The sequence below is a fragment of the Ranitomeya imitator genome, chromosome 2 (genome assembly GCF_032444005.1).
Source record: "Ranitomeya imitator isolate aRanImi1 chromosome 2, aRanImi1.pri, whole genome shotgun sequence".
Classification (NCBI taxonomy): domain Eukaryota; kingdom Metazoa; phylum Chordata; class Amphibia; order Anura; family Dendrobatidae; genus Ranitomeya; species Ranitomeya imitator.
The window spans coordinates 310,675,971-310,693,218 of record NC_091283.1 but is presented as its reverse complement, the minus strand read 5'-3'; positions in this window follow the sequence as shown (position 1 = coordinate 310,693,218).

Below are 17,248 nucleotides of genomic sequence, written 5' to 3'. Positions count from 1 at the left end.
TCTGTACTGTATGTATTGTATGTTATATGTTGTATGCTATATGTTATATGTTGTATGTTCTGTTGTATGTTGTATGTTATATGTTGTATGTTATATGTTGTATGTCGTATGTTATGTTGTATGTTCTGTTGTATGTTATATGTTTGTGTTGTATTCTTTTTTTTTACATTCAACACATTAGCCGGATGATGGGACTACTACTGTCCCATCATTGGCTACTGTGTCAATCACTGTCATTGCGGCAGGCATAGCCCGATGGGACTTGTAGTCCCATCCGATGATGCCTGCACACACACACACACACACAAACACCCCCGGCAGCCCGCACAGACCGAGAGGCCCGCACAGACCCTGAGAGGCCTGCACAGCCCCTGGCAGGCCCGCTCAGACCCTCGACAGGCCCGCACAGACCCTCGACAGGCCCGCACAGACCCCCGACAGGCCCGCACAGACCCCCGACAGGCCCGCACAGACCCCTGGCAGCCCGCACAGACCCTCGACAGTGCCACACAGACCCCGCCTGCACACACAGTCTCCGCCCACACTCTTCCCCCCCTCCCGATCTGCAGAATTTTCACCCACAGCAAAACCGCAGATTTTTTTTACATCTGCGGTTTTGCTGCGGAAGTGCCCGACTCAATACAAGTCAATGGGTGCAGAAATGCTGCAGATCCGCACAAAGAATTGACATGCTGTGGAAAAAACAACACTGCGTTTCCGCACGTTTTTTTCCGCAGCATGTGCCCTGCGGATTTGGTTTTCCATAGGTTTACATGATACGGTAAACTCATGGAAAACTGCTGCAGATCCGCAGCGTCAAAAACGCTGCAGATCCACGGTAAAAACCGCGACATGTTAACATGGCCTTAACCCCTTTACCCCCAAGGGTGGTTTGCACGTTAATGACTGGGCCAATTTTTACAATTCTGACCACTGTCCCTTTATGAGGTTATAACTCTGGAATGCTTCAACGGATCCTGATGATTCTGACACTGTTTTCTCGTGACATATTGTACTTCATGATAGAGATACAATTTATTTGATATTACCTGCGTTTATTTGTGAAAAAAACGGAAATTTGGCGAAAATTTAGAAAATTTTGCAATTTTCCAAATTTTAATTTTTATGCCCTTAAATCACAGAGATATGTCACACAAAATACTTAATAAGTAACATTTCCCACATATCTACTTTATATCAGCACAATTTTGGAAACAAATTTTTTTTTTGTTAGGGAGTTATAAGGGTTAAAAGTTGACCAGCAATTTCTCGTTTTTAAAACACCACTTTTTTTTAGGGACCACATCACATTTGAAGTCATTTTGAGGGGTCTATATTATAGAAAATAACCAAGTGTGACACCATTCTAAAAACTGAACCCCTCAAGGTGCTCAAAACCACATTCAAGAAGTTTATTAACCCTTCAGGTGTTTCACAGGAATTTTTGGTATGTTTAAAAAAAATGAACATTTAACTTTTTTTTCACAAAATTTTTTATTTTAGCTCCAATTTCTTTTATTCTACCAAGGTTAACAGGAGAAAATGGACCGCAGAAGTTGTTGTACAATTTGTCCTGAGTACGCCAATACCCCATATATGGGGGTAAACCATTGTTTGGGCACATGGCAGAGCTCGGAAGGGAAGGAGCGCCGTTTGACTTTTCAATGCAAAATTTACTGGAATTGAGATGGGATGCCATGTTGCGTTTGGAGAGCCCCTAATGTCCCTAAACATTGAAACCCCCCACAAATGACACCATTTTGGAAAGTAGACCCCCTAGGGAACTTATCTAGATGTGTGATTAGCACTTTGACCCACTAAGTGCTTCACAGAAGTTTATAATGCAGAGCCGTGAAAATAAAAAATTTTTTCACAAAAATGATCTTTTTGCCCCAAATTTTTTATTTTCCCAAGGGTAACAGAAGAAATTGGACCCCAAAAGTTGTTGTGCAATTTGTCCTGAGTACGCTGATACCCCATATGTTTGGGCGCATGGCAGAGCTCGGAAGGGAAGGAGCGCCATTTGGAATGCAGACTTAGATGGAATGGTCTGCAGGCATCACATTGCGTTTGCAGAGCCCCTAATGTACCTAAACAGTAGAAACCCCCCACAAGTGACCCCATATTGGAAACTAGACCCCCCCCCAAGGAACTTATCTAGATGTGTTGTGAGAACTTTGAACCCCCAAGTGTTTCCCTACAGTTTATAACAAAGAGCCGTGAAAATAAAAAATCATTTTTTTCCCACAAAAAGGTTTTTTATAGCCCCCCAAATTTTTATTTTCCCAAGGGTAACAGGAGAAATTGGACCCCAAAAGTTGTTGTCCAATTTGTCCTGAGTACGCTGATACCCTATATGTTGGGGTAAATCCCTGTTTGGGCGCACGGGAGAGCTCGGAAGGGAAGGAGCTGTTTTACTTTTTCAATGCAGAATTGGCTGGAATTGAGATCGGACGCCATGTCGCGTTTGGAGAGCCCTTGATGTGCCTAAACAGTGGAAACCCCCAATTCTAACTGAAACCCTAACCCAAACACACACCTAACCAAAACACACCCCTAACCCTAATCCCAACTCTATCCATAACCCTAACCACACCCCTAACCTAAACATGCCCCTAACCCTAATCCCAACCACACCCCTAACAATAACCGCACCCCTAACTCCAACACACCCCGAACCCTAATCCCAACCCTAACCACACCCCTAAATCAAACACACCCCTAACACTAATCCCAACCATAACCCTAACCACACCCCTATTCCTGACACACCCCTAACCCTAATCCCAATCGTAAATGCAATCCAAACCCTAACTTTAGCCCCAACCCTAACTGTAGCTCTAACCCCAACCCTAACCCTAGCCCCAACCCTAACCCCAACCCTAGCCCCAACCCTAACCATAGCCCTAACCCTAGACCCAACCCTAACCCTAGCCCTATCCCTAGCCCCAACCATAACCCTAGCCCCAACCCTAGCCCCAACCCTAACCCTAACCCTAATGGGAAAATGGAAATATATACTTTTTTTATTTTATTATTTTTCCCTAACTAAGGGATTTTTATGATTTTATGATTGGCAACCGTCACACACTAAAAGACGCTTTTTATTGCAAAAAATAGTATTTGCGTTACCACATTTTGAGAGCTATAATTTTTCCATATTTTGGTCCACAGAGTCATGTGAGGTCTTGTTTTTTGCGGGACGAGTTGACGTTTTTATTGGTACCATTTTTGGGCATGTGACATTTTTTGATCGCTTTTTATTCCGATATTTGTGAGGCAGAATGACCAAAAACCAGCTATTCAAGAATTTCTTTTGGGGGGGCGTTTATACCGTTCCGCATTTTGTAAAATTGATAAAGCAGTTTTATTCTTCATGTTAGTTCGATTATAGCGATACCTCATTTATATTTTTTTTATGTTTTGGCGCTTTTATACGATAAAAACTATTTTATAGAAAAAATAATTATTTTTGCATCGCTTTATTCTGACGACTATAACTTTGTTATTGTTTCGCTGATGATGCTGTATGGCAGCTCATTTTTTGCGGGAAAAAGATGACATTTTCAACGGTACCATAGTTATTTATATCCGTATTTTTAATCGCGTGTTATTCCACTTTTTGTTTGGTGGTATGATAATAAAGTGTTGTTTTTTGCCTCGTTTTTTTTTACGGTGTTCACTGAAGGGGTTAACTAGTGGGACAGTTTTATAGGTTTGGTTGTTACGGACACGGCGATACTAAATATGTGTACTTTTATTGTTTTTTTAATTTATTTAGATAAAGAAATGTATTTATGGGAACAATATTTTTTTTTCTTTATTTAGGATTTTTTTTTTTTTTTACACTATAACATTGCCCCGGGGGAGGGCCATCATGTTATAGCGTAAGATCGCTGATCTGACACTTTGCAGAGCACTGTGTCAGATCAGCGATCTGACAGGCAGGGCTGCAGGCTTACCAGCGCCTGCTCTGAGCAGGTGCTGGTAAGCCACCTCCATGCAGGACCTGGAAGGCCCCCCGCAGCCATTTTGGATCTGGGGTCTGCAGGGAGAAGAAGATAGGAGACCCTCGGAGCAACGCGGGCACATCGCGTTGCTCCGAGGGTCTCAGGGAAGCACCCAGGGAGCCCCCTCCCTGCGCGATGCTTCCCTACACCGCTGGAACACTGCGATCATGTTTGATCGCGGTGTTCCGGGGGTTAATGTGCCGGGAGCAGTCTGTGACCACTCCTGGCACATAATTTCAGATGTCAGCTATAATAGTCAGCTGACACCCGGCCTCGATTGGCCGCGCTTCCCCCGAGAACGCGTACGATCGCATATGACGTACTATCCCGTCGGTGGTTATACGGGCCCACCGCACCTCGACGGGATAGTACGTCATATGTCAGAAAGGGGTTAATATTTCCATTATCTGAATGATTTTATATTTGTCATAACCTTGGATTACCAAAATATTTAAATTATACAACTTTGCATGTAATACCTTCCTTAGTGTATAGAAATGACTCTTTTATAATGCTTCATCTTATTATACCCAATAGTACCTTATTAATATTTCTTCTTTATTAAAATGTGTGAAGAGGTATTGATGAAATATGATGATGTCATCAGGATCAAAAACACATTTCCCCCTTAATATAAAAAAATATTATTTTATAAAATTATTAATTTATAAAAACCAAAATTAAAAATTAAATAATTATTTTATGAATAATCTGTGGAAATTCTATATCAGCTCTTTGCCATATATTTGTCTGAAGATGTGTACCCATCTATGTAACCATTAAAAATGTCACTGAATACCATAAAATTATCATTTTGAAAAAATGATTCTAAATGTAGATTTTCTTGATAAACCATTTTGATGTGTGATTACACTTATCCACTATTAACTAAATCAAGAAATAATAATTACTAAAAAAAATAGAAATATATGTTGAGTAGATAATATTTCATTATATCTTAATATTCTAATAATTTAACTGATTTGTATTATTTCCTAGAAACACAAGGTTTTTGTTTTTTCCTAGCATACCATGAGGCCTCTCATACATCACACATACCATGTTACTCTTGCGTTATATTCCCTCTTACGCTCATCTGTCAGCCATCACTCAGACTGTGATACGTATATCGTATAAGTTCAAACCACATTTTCCACATACGAAGGTATGAATACATGTATATTAACCCAAATTATTGTATCCTAATTATCAATGCATGGAAAACTATTACATTCAATATCTTAAGATTTCATTGGATATTTCCCAAATACACATAACCTATCACTTTGTAAACCAGTCTATAGATGGAAAGACTCATAATATTATTGGGCATGAGTTGTACCTATACTTGCTGCAGGGGCTGCAACTGAATCCAAACCCTGAAACTTAGGCCTAAAGATTTCCTTTGACTTGCAAAAGTTGAAGTCTCTCAGAAATTCTTTTCAATGAGGTGTAGCATTTCACCCACTACGTGTCTTGGGGGACACTCGCTTGGCAGCAGAATAATCATAGACAGGCACGTTTTTTTCAGATAAACAATCCATGTGGTTTATTATATTCTCAGCATAAACCACTGTAGGCCATGTTACATAACACAGACCTCACATAGTCCTTTAGTTCATCATATATGGCTTTACAAATCCTTCAGTGGTCACACTGGTATCTCTCCAGTCACCGGGTGACTGCACAGTTCAGCAACTGTCCTATGTTAGCGCACACAGTTCTTTTCCCCATACCAGCGGTTACCTCTTAGGAGCTCCTGCTCCACAGGTTGACTCCACGTCAGTCCAAGGTCCACAACAGGACCGTCCAGGTTGTCTCACAGTGCTTCCAGGATGACTCCACTCCCAGGAGCCTCCAACACTGACCATCCAGGTCCTACAGCACACAGGCTACTCAGTGCCAAAGCCCAACCATGTGCTATTCAGGAATTCCCAGGATTTCCAACACAGGCTTCCAGGGCCTTGCACTTGGACCATTCAGATCCAAACACAGGAACCATGTGACACACACCCTGGTCACATTAAATACCCGTAACCACTCCCTTGGGTGGGCGTGTGGGTGTGTGTGTGGCTAGTTTGTCCCGCCCATCTCACATAACTAGCCCTGGCAATCTCCCATTAGAACTTACACATTTACATGTGGGACTACAGGTCTCAGACCACAACATAACTTTAGACTGACAGCGCAGAGTGTCCTCCTCTGCGACACACATACCGGCTATCTACAATTCTGCCAGACTTTGTCTCATCACAACTATGCCTCCAAGTGCATCTTGAAGTGCACACGCAGCGCCCCCTGGCTGTAACATTGGTCACTGCACCACAGAGGCTACAAGCGCTTTAAGTTACAAAAATTGAAATAGGGGTATGGTATCCTTATTATTAGCCCAAAGTTCAGATGTCACCTGCTGTGACTGTCATACATGTCATGCAGTAAAGACACATTACCATGCAAAGAATAACTCTAAAATGTTAGAAAATATTAACAGCACACAAAAACTACATTTAGATTCAGATAGTTATATATTATTTCTTTTAACTGTTAACTATATAAAATCATGCAGTTATTACAACTTCCTGTGTAAATAAAGACATAAATCCATGAAGAGATTTTTGTTCAAATTCTGCTTTGAATTGAAAATTCTAAGGAAAAATAAAAGATAAAGTTAAATATCATATTCATCCAGAAACAAAACAATTTAACTATCTTATCAGTCTGCTATTCCTGGTATGTCCACTGGCTGCAATATCATCACCATCACCCATCTTTCCTGATCCCTGTCACCCTGTATCCGTCTGCTATTCCTGATATGTCCACTGGCTGCAATATCATCACCATCACCCATCTTTCCTGATCCCTGTCACCCTGTATCCGTCTGCTATTCCTGATATGTCCACTGGCTGCAATATCATCACCATCACCCATCTTTCCTGACTCCTCTCACCCTGTATCCATCTGTTACTCCTGATATGTCCACTGGCTGCAATATCATCACCATCACCCATCTTTCCTGATCCCTCTCATCCTGTATCCGTCTATTATTCCTGGTATATCCACTGGCTGCAATATCATTACCATCACCCATCTTTGCTGATCCCTGTCACCCTGTATCCATCTGCTATTCCTGGTATGTTCTCTGGCTGTAATATCATCACCATCACCCATCTTTCCTGATCCCTCTCACCCTGTATCCATCTGCTATTCCTGGTATGTTCTCTGGCTGTAATATCATCACCATCACCCATCTTTCCTGATCCCTCTCACCCTGTATCCGTCTGCTATTCCTGGTATGTTCTCTGGCTGCAATATCATCACCATCACCCATCTTTCCTGATCCCTCTCACCCTGTATCCATCTGCTATTCCTGATATGTCCACTGGCAGCAATATCATCACCATCACCCATCTTTCCTGACCCCTCTCACCCTGTATCCGTCTAATATTCCTGGTATATCCACTGGCTGCAATATCATCACCATCACCCATCTTTCCTGATCCCTCTCACCCTGTATCCGTCTGCTATTCGTGGTATGTCCACTGGCTGCAATATCATCACTGTTGGCATATGCAACAGATTAGGACTTGTTATAAGTGAAAGGAGGACTTTATACTAACCAGACAGCAGATGGCGATAGTGTGTAAAGTTATATACTTACTGTAATGTGGGAAGGGAAGCTCTCAGTGGTTGGTTGTTTTCTTACTTCGTTTTTTCTTCTTCTTCTTGAATGTGTTATGTCTTCAGTGCACGGACTGTGTGACACTGAATTGTATCTCATGTTTATCCAGTATGAAGTAAATACTGTTTACTCAAGATATCTTGCTGATTGAAGGTCTCGTAAGTGCAACGGTGACTGCAAGAAGAGGCACTCTGCAACAGGTTATGGGCCCAGGCACTACAGGTCTGCACTACAAGCCCAGGCAGCAGGATCCTGGTTTATAACCCCAGATAACGGAGCACACAGATAAGCTCTGTAAACAGAAGGAAATAAATCCAGATACAGAGTGACAGAGGAATTCATGATCCCAGGAGCTGGATATAATTACAGAGAATTCACAGGACATACAGGAGAATATCTTCAGTACAACTCTCTAAACAAGAAAGACTATATAAAGATGATGAGTAACACAGAACTGAAATTTACAGTAGCTAAACTGAATAGTGAAAATTATCACCCTGACAGTATAAGGGAACTACAGAGAAAAGAATTGACAAAAGATTTAAAGATATCAGATTGCTCAATTACCATAAGATGTGATTGTTGTATAAAATCCAAAGCCACAAGGATATCTATTCCAAAAGAAAGTGAGATGAAAAGCGAAAGACCACTTGATTTGGTGCATACTGACGTATGTGGACCCATGAAAGTGACTACATCAGGAGGCAATAGATTCATGTTGACTTTTATAGACGATCACTCAAGATACACAGTCACATACTTAATTAAAAACAAAAGTGAAGTTTTTGATAAACTTGTAGACTATGTAACAAGATCAAGTAACAAATTTCAAAGGAAGCCAATTGTCATCAGAAGTGATAATGGAGATGAATTTACAGGTCACAGAATAGAAGACTACTTAAGACAAAATGGAATAGAACACCAGAAAACGGTTCCATACACACCTGAACAAATGGAGTAGCAGAAAGAAAAAACAGAACTCTAACAGAAATGATAAGATGTATGCTGACGGATTCCAAACTACCAGAGAAACATTGGAGTGAGGCAGCAATGACAGCTACATATCTACAGAACCAACTTTTTTTTCCAGAAAACTGATGAAAACTCCATATGAACTGTGGCAAGGTATGAAACCAAGTGTCAATCATTTAAAAGTTTTTGGATGTAAAGTTTTTATATTCATTCCAACAGAAAAACGTTCCAAACTTCAAAACAGATCCATGGAAGGAATATTTGTTGGATATAGTGAAAATTGCAAAGGATACAGAATCCTAGATCCCAAAACAGACAGAGTTACGGTGAGTAACAGTGTGAAATTCATTGAAGATTTAAATGAAGACATTATAATTTCAGTTGAAATAAAAAATGAGAAAACCAATAGTGACACAACTGAAGAAATATCTGATGAGAAAGAAGCAGAAATTAATGAAGAACAAAATACTGAAAGTGAAGAATCACAACTACAAACAGACACAGAACCAAGACGTTCAATGAGAGAGAACAAAGGAAAACCACCAAAACGTCTCTCATACAAGACAAGCACAAGAAAAATCTATGAGCCTACCTCTTGGGAAGAAATATCTAAACTGCCTGTAGAAGAAGCTAATAAATGGATAGAAGCAACAGAAACAGAAATTAAATCCATGCAAGATTCAAATACATGGACACTAACAGATTTACCAGAAGGAAGAAAAACCATAGGATGTAAATGGATTTTTAAAGTTAAATACCAAACAGATGGCACAGCTGAAAGATACCGAGCAAGACTCGTAGCTAAAGGGTATTCTCAAAAATATGGAGAAGACTATGATGAGACATTTGCTCCAGTTGTCAAACACACTACAATAAGAACTTTACTTACAGTTGCAGCAATGAAACAGATGCAACTCAGACATCAGGATGTAAAGACAGCTTTTCTGAATGGAGATTTAACAGAAGACATTTATATGGAACAACCTCCAGGATTCAAAAATGAAAAAAATCCAAACAAAGTTTGTAAACTACAGATAAGCATGTATGGTTTAAAGCAAGCAGCTAAAGAGTGGAATAACAAAATCACGGAAGTACTTACAAATGAAAAATTTCAAAGAAGCAAAGCTGATCCATGCTTATACACAAAAAGGCTGATTAATAGATGGATTTATATACTCATATATGTAGACGACATTTTGATTTGTTTTGAACAAGAAAGGGATAACGAAAACATTCTAAAAATCCTGAAGCAACATTTCGAAATCAAAGACTTGGGAAATGTAAAACAATATCTAGGAATACAGGTAGAAAGAGAAGAAGACGGAAGTTTCCTTCTGAATCAAAATCACATGATTCAAGACATAACAGAAAAATTTGGATTAAAAGATGCAAAAACAGTAAAATCTCCAATGGAAACTAATCTCAAAGAGATGAACAGTGAAAAAAATATGCTACCAAATAATGAAGAATACAAAACAGCAGTTGGAAAACTACTGTATCTAGCGACCGCTACAAGACCAGACATCGCAGCAGCAGTAGGAATCCTGAGTAGAAAGGTATCAAAACCAAATAAAGCTGATTGGAATGCCGTGAAGAGAGTAATGCGTTATTTGAAAGGAACTGGCAATGTTAAGCTGAAATTACCCACAAGCGATGATTGCATTTTAACAGGATATGTTGATGCAGATTGGGCTGGAGATCCAACTGACAGAAGATCTACCAGTGGACATATTTTTTTTCCTCTCAGGTGGACCAATAAGTTGGACAAGTAAGAAACAGTAAATTGTGACACTATCTTCAACAGAAGCAGAATATGTTGCCGCAGCACATGCGAGTCAAGAAGTACTGTGATTAAGACAATTGTTGACAGAATTAGGACAACCACAGTTGGCACCAAAACTGAAAGAGAACAATCAAGGATGTCTTGTTCTTGCTCAGATGGAAAGAGTCAATCCAAGAACCAAGCATATTGATGTGAAATATCATTTCTTTAGAGATCATCAGGAACAAGGAGTCTTGAAGTTAGAGTACTGTCCTACTGAAGAAATGACAGCAGACATCTTCACGAAGGCGTTGAATGCTGATAAACGTCAGAGACTAATAAAAAAGTTGGGTTTGATTGACTAAGTCCTTACTGTTGAGAAAGGGTGTTTGCATATGCAACAGATTAGGACTTATTATAATTGAAAGGAGGACTTTATACTAACCAGACAGCAGATGGCGATAGTGTGTAAAGTTATATACTTGCTGTAATGTGGGGAGGGAAGTTCTCAATTGTTTGTTGTTTTCTTATTTCCTGTTTTTTCTTCTTCTTCTTCTTGAATGTGTTATGTCTTCAGTGCACGGACTGTGTGACACTGAATTGTATTTCATGTTTATCCAGTATGAAGTAAATACTGTTTACTCAAGATATCTTGCTGATTGAAGCTCTCGTAAGTACAGCGGTGACTGCAAGAAGACGCACTCTGCAACAAAAACAAAGTTCATAGATGAAATGTAGCTTTAATATCTGTGCAATGTCACCTTTAAATACCTGGACTTACATTGGCTCGCCTTGGAAATCATCTGGAATCTCCATATTATCCACACTGGTCTTGGAACAGATGTGACGTCTTTGGTCAGCACAGCAAGGGTTACATTGACTCTTCCTTGCTAAAAATAACACCATAACCAGTCTTTAGTGCACAGGACACATGTCAGGGTTGTAGTGTCCTGACAATTACCTGATTGCTCACCAGCTTTCATGGAAATCTTATAGGTGATAGGAAACCACTGGAACATGATAACACAGTTCATCTTGGTATCATAGGATCATCGTCCCAATTGTGATTGTCAGTTTAGACACTGTACTCACAGTTGTCAGTGATGGATGCTGTAGTTGTAAATGGTGACATGAATTGTATTTGACACAGTCTATCATTATTCAGAAATCATAGCATTGTTACCTTGTGGAACTTCTGGATAACGGCTTTTTCTTCTTGCAACTTTTAAGAATCAACTAAATTTAAAAATATGAAAAATCTTTATTAACATAACTCCAGTATCTTGATTGAAGTCTTCATTCCCTATTCTATACCAAATCTCGTAATTGTCCTAACTAGGGTTGAGCGAAACGGATCGTTCATTTTCAAAAGTCGCCGACTTTTGGCAAAGTAGGGTTTCATGACCGATCCCTGTGTGAGGTCGGCAATGCGGTACGCGACTTTCGCGACAAAGTCGCATTTCGTATGACGCGCTTGGCGCCATTTTTTCAGCCAATGAAGGAGCGTGGGCAGAGTGATGACATAGGTCTTAGGGGCGTGGACGCCTATCGTCATCTTGTCGATTGTGCGCAGTAGCGATTTGCAATGTGTAACACCAGCTTTTCTGTTCAGGGATGGGAGAGAGAGAGAGAGGGAGGGAGAGGGAGAGGGAAAAAAAAAAAATAAATTCCCATTGACTTTGCATTGGGTTTCGTGTTTCGGTCGATCCCCGACTTTTCGCCATAATCGGCCGATTTCACTCGACTCGACTTTAGAGATAGTCGGGTTTCGCGAAACCCGACTCGATCCTAAAAAAGTAAAAGTCGCTCAAACCTAGTCCTCACCTATAATATCATAGCTTACCATAGCAATCAATAATATCCATATAATTATTAAATGATATTAATATGGAATTTATATTTGGAAAAATAAAATAATACATTATTAACCATATTCTTCATGTGATAGGACATTTTTATGTCATAGGTGTAATTTCTTTTTGAACCCATAGATGTCAGTGTGTCCTATTATGTAACAAGTATTTTTTTCATCTTTATTATTATTAAAACTTTATTAATAAACTATAATTATTAGACCAATAATATGTAAGAATGTGTAGCCATGAACCAAAATAAGAATGTATATGAATAAATGAATGAATGAGTGAAAGAATTGTAAAATTTATCTTATAATGAAACCATATGATCATTATATTTAATAAAGCAATATTCTTGTAGACATTATCTTATTAAATATTGATTTTTTTTTCTTCTTGAGAAAAAAATAGAAATTAAAAATTAAGAATAAAAATGAAGAAAAAAATAAAAAATGAAAAATAAAAATGAAAATAAAAAATAAGACCTTTATATGTTGATGAAAAAATGAAAAATGAAAAATAAAAATGAGAATAAAAATAAAAATAAGGCCTTTATATGTTGATGACAAATGCTGAGGTTATGTCTCAGTAACACATTCCCTTAATATTTTCATCATCTAGATGTTGTCATAACCTTGGATTACCAAAATATTGAAATTATGCAACTTTGCATATAATACCCTTCATTAGAGGAAAAAAAAAATGAATTTATGATACTTAATGTTATTGTACCCAATAATACCTTATTCATATTTCTTCTTTATTAAAATGTGTGAAGAAGAGGTATTGATGAAATGTGATGATGTGATCAGGATCAAAAACACGTTTCCCCCTTAATATCAAAAAATATTATTTAATGAAAAAAATAATTTGTAAAAACCAAAATTAAAAATAATTAATTTTACAACTGTCATTTCAGCTTTATGACTTATATTTGTTTGAAGATGTGTACTCATCTATGTAACCATTAAAAAAAAAACCACTAGATATCATAAAATTATAATTTGGAAAAATGTTGTTCTAAGTGTAGGTTTTCTTGATAAACCATATTGATGTGTGATTGCACTTATTCACTGTTAACTAAATCAAGAAATAATAACTACTAAAGAAATATAGAAATATATGTTGAGTAAATATTATTTAAATATATGTTAATATTCTAATAATTTAACTGAATCTTATTTTCTCATTAACACAAGGTTTTCGTTTTTTTCCCCCCAACATACCATAAATCATGAGGCCTCTGTCATACAGTGCATACATTCCACACTATAGTCACTCTTACATTAACTTCACTCTTAGCAGCTGCTCATACGCTCATCTGTCATCTGTCACTCAGGGCCCCTTTCCATTTGTGAGGAAAACGGACGAGTGCAATCCGATAAAAAATCGGATTGCACTCGGACCAATGTTAATCAATATGTGACACTCCATTTGCGATTTTTTTCCCAGCCGAAATCGGACTGAGAAAAATCTGTGTCGGCTGAGAAAAAAATCGCAGCATGCTGCGTATTGCTGAGATTCTCGGACGAGACTCGCCAATGCAAGTCAATGGGTGCGAGAAAAAAAACGCACAGCACTCGCACCATGCGAGTGCTGTCCGATTTTTACGCACCCGTGTCCTTAGAAAAGCCGGCAATTCAGCGCAGAGTACAGTAAAATCACACTGACAGGTTAGATGAGAGTAGATATATACACATAGAATAGGTATATATACATATATATATGTCAGGGAGACACCTATATATATATATTTATATTTAATGCAGCGTGAGATAGCTTTAAAGCTGGTAATTCAATTACCGGCTTTTGCTTTCTCCTTCACAAACCCGACATGATATGAGACCTGGTTTACATACAGTAAACCATCTCATATCACCATTTTTTTTGCATATTCTACACTACTAATGTTAGTAGTGTGTATATGCAAAATTTGGGCGTTCTAGCTATTATATTTAAGGGTTAAATGGCGGAAAAAATTGGCGTGGGCTCCCGCACAATTTTCTCCGCCAGAGTAGTAAAGCCAGTGACTGAGGGCAGATATTAATAGCCTGGAGAGGGTCCATGGTTATTGGCCCCCCCCTGGCTAAAAATATCTGCCCCCAGCCACCCCAGAAAAGGCACATCTGGAAGATGCGCCTATTCTGGCACTTGGCCACTCTCTTCCCATTCCCGTGTAGCGGTGGGATATGGGGTAATGAAGGGTTAATGGCACCTTGAAATTGTAAGGTGACATTAAGCCTAATTAATAATGGAGAGGCGTCAATTATGACACCTATCCATTATTAATCCAATTGAATGAAAGGGTTAAATAAAACACAAACACATTATTTAAAATTATTTTAATGAAATAAAAACAATGGTTGTTGGAGTATTTTATTCTACGCCCAATCCAATCACTGAAGACCCTCGTTCTGTGAAAGAAAAAACAATAAACCAACAATATACTTACCCTCCGCAGATCTGTAACGTCCAACGATGTAAATCCTTCTGAAGGGGTTAAAACATTTTGCAGCAAGGAGGTTTGCTAATGCAGGCTGCTCCTCGCTGCAAAACCCCTGGGAATGAGTCTAAATATAGATCAATGAGCTATATTTAGCTTCATTTGCGGTGAGGCGCCCTCTGCTGGCTGTTTATAGATCGTGGGAACTTGCCTAGAAAGCCTGGGAGCTTTCTAGGAAATTTCCCACGATCTATGAACAGCCAGCAGAGGGCGCCTCACCGCAAATGAAGCTAAATATAGCTCATTGATCTATATTTAGACTCATTCCCAGGGGTTTTGCAGCGAGGAGTAGCATTGCATTAGCAAAGCTCCTGGCTGCAAAATGTTTTAACCCCTTCAGAAGGATTTACATCGTTGGACTTTACAGATCTGTGGAAGGTAAGTATATTGTTGGTTTATTATTTTTTTTTTGTCACAGAACGAGGGTCTTCACTGAGTGGATTTGGCATTAAATAAAAAATTACAACAACCTTTGTTTTTATTTCATTAAAATAATTTTTAATAATGTGTGTGTGTATTTTTTTAACCCTTTCTTTCAATTGGATTAATAATGGATAGGTGTCATAATTGACGCCTCTCCATTATTAATTAGGCTTAATGTCACCTTACAATTGCAAGGTGCCATTAACCCTTCATTACCCCATATCCCACCGCTACACGGGAATGGGAAGAGAGTGGCCAAGTGCCAGAATAGGTGCATCTTCCAGATGTGCCTTTTCTGGGGTGGCTGGGGGCAGGTGTTTTTAGCCAGGGGGGGGCCAATAACCGTGGACCCTCTCCAGGCTATTAATATCTGCCCTCAGTCACTGGCTTTACTACTCTGGCGGAGAAAATTGTGAGGGAGCCCACGCCAATTTTTTCCGCCATTTAACCCTTAAATATAATAGCTAGAACGCCCAAATTTTGCATATACACACTACTAACATTAGTAGTGTGGAATATGCAAAAAAAATGGTGATATGAGATGGTTTACTGTATGTAAACCAGGTCTCATATCATGTCGGGTTTGTGAAGGAGAAAGCAAAAGCCGGTAATTGAATTACCAGCTTTAAAGCTATCTAGCGCTGCATTAAATATAAATATATATATATAGGTGTCTCCCTGACATATATATATGTATATATACCTATTCTATGTGTATATATCTACTCTAATCTAACCTGTCACTGTGATTTTACTGTACTCTGCGCTGAATTACCGGCTTTTCAAAGGAGACCCGTGCGTAAAAATCGGACAGCAATACGGATGTCATACGGATGTTGCGATAAAAAAATCGCATGACACTCGCATGGCACTCGCAGACGTTACATCAGTTTTTTCGGTCCGTAAATCGGACCGTTTTTTTCTCACACAAGTGGAAAGGGGCCCTCAGACTGTGACACACATAGACGTTGAAACTACATATTTCACATACAAAGAATAAGAACACAGGTACACTAACCCAAATTACTAACGCTATGTTCTAACCTATAGATAGGACTCATCCATAAGAAACTTGAGTTGAATGTAAAGGCTGAGGGTGTTGAAGCTTCTTAACTAAAACAAGGCTATATCATATCTTTATTTTTAACTCACAGCTGTCACATGTCATGCGCCATGCAGTGGAACAAAAAAAAACAACAAGTTTTAGATAATGTTACAGAAAAAGCTTACAGTACACAAATTTTAGATTGTTAGTTATATATTATATCTTTTAAGTTTTAAATATATAAAATCATGCAGTTAATATAACTTCCTGTGTAAATAAGACATAAATCCATGAAAGAGTTTTTTTTTGGTCAATCCCTGCTTTGAAAGGAAAATTCTAAGGGAAAATGAAAGATAAAGGTTAATTTCATATTTATTTAACCCCTTCATGACCTTGGGATTTTCCATTTTTCCGTGTTCGTTTTTCGCTCCCCTCCTTCCCAGAGCCATAACTTTTTTTTATTTTTCCGTCAATATGGCCATGTGAGGGCTTATTTTTTGCGGGACGAGTTGGACTTTTGAACAACATCATTGGTTTTACCATGTCGTGTACTAGAAAACGGGAAAAAAAATTCCAAGTGCAGTGAAATTGCAATCCCACACTGGTTTTTTGTTTGGCTTTTTTGCTAGGTTCACTAAATGCCATTATGATTCTCCAGGTCAGTACAAGTTCATAGACACAAAACATGACTAGGTTATTTTTTATCTAAGTGGTGAAAAAAAATTCCAAACTTTGCTAAAAAAAAAAAAAAATTGCGCCATTTTCCGATACTCGTAGCGTCTTTTTTTTTCATGATCTGGGGTCGGTTGAGGGCTTATTTTTTGCGTTCCGAGCTGGCGTTTAAATGATACCATTTCACTGCAGATACGTTCTTTTGATCGCCCGTTATTGCATTTTAATGCAATGTCGCAGTGACCAAAAAAACGTAATTCTGGCATTTCGAATTTTTTTCTCGCTACGCCGTTTAGCAATCAGGTTAATGCTTTTTTTATTGATAG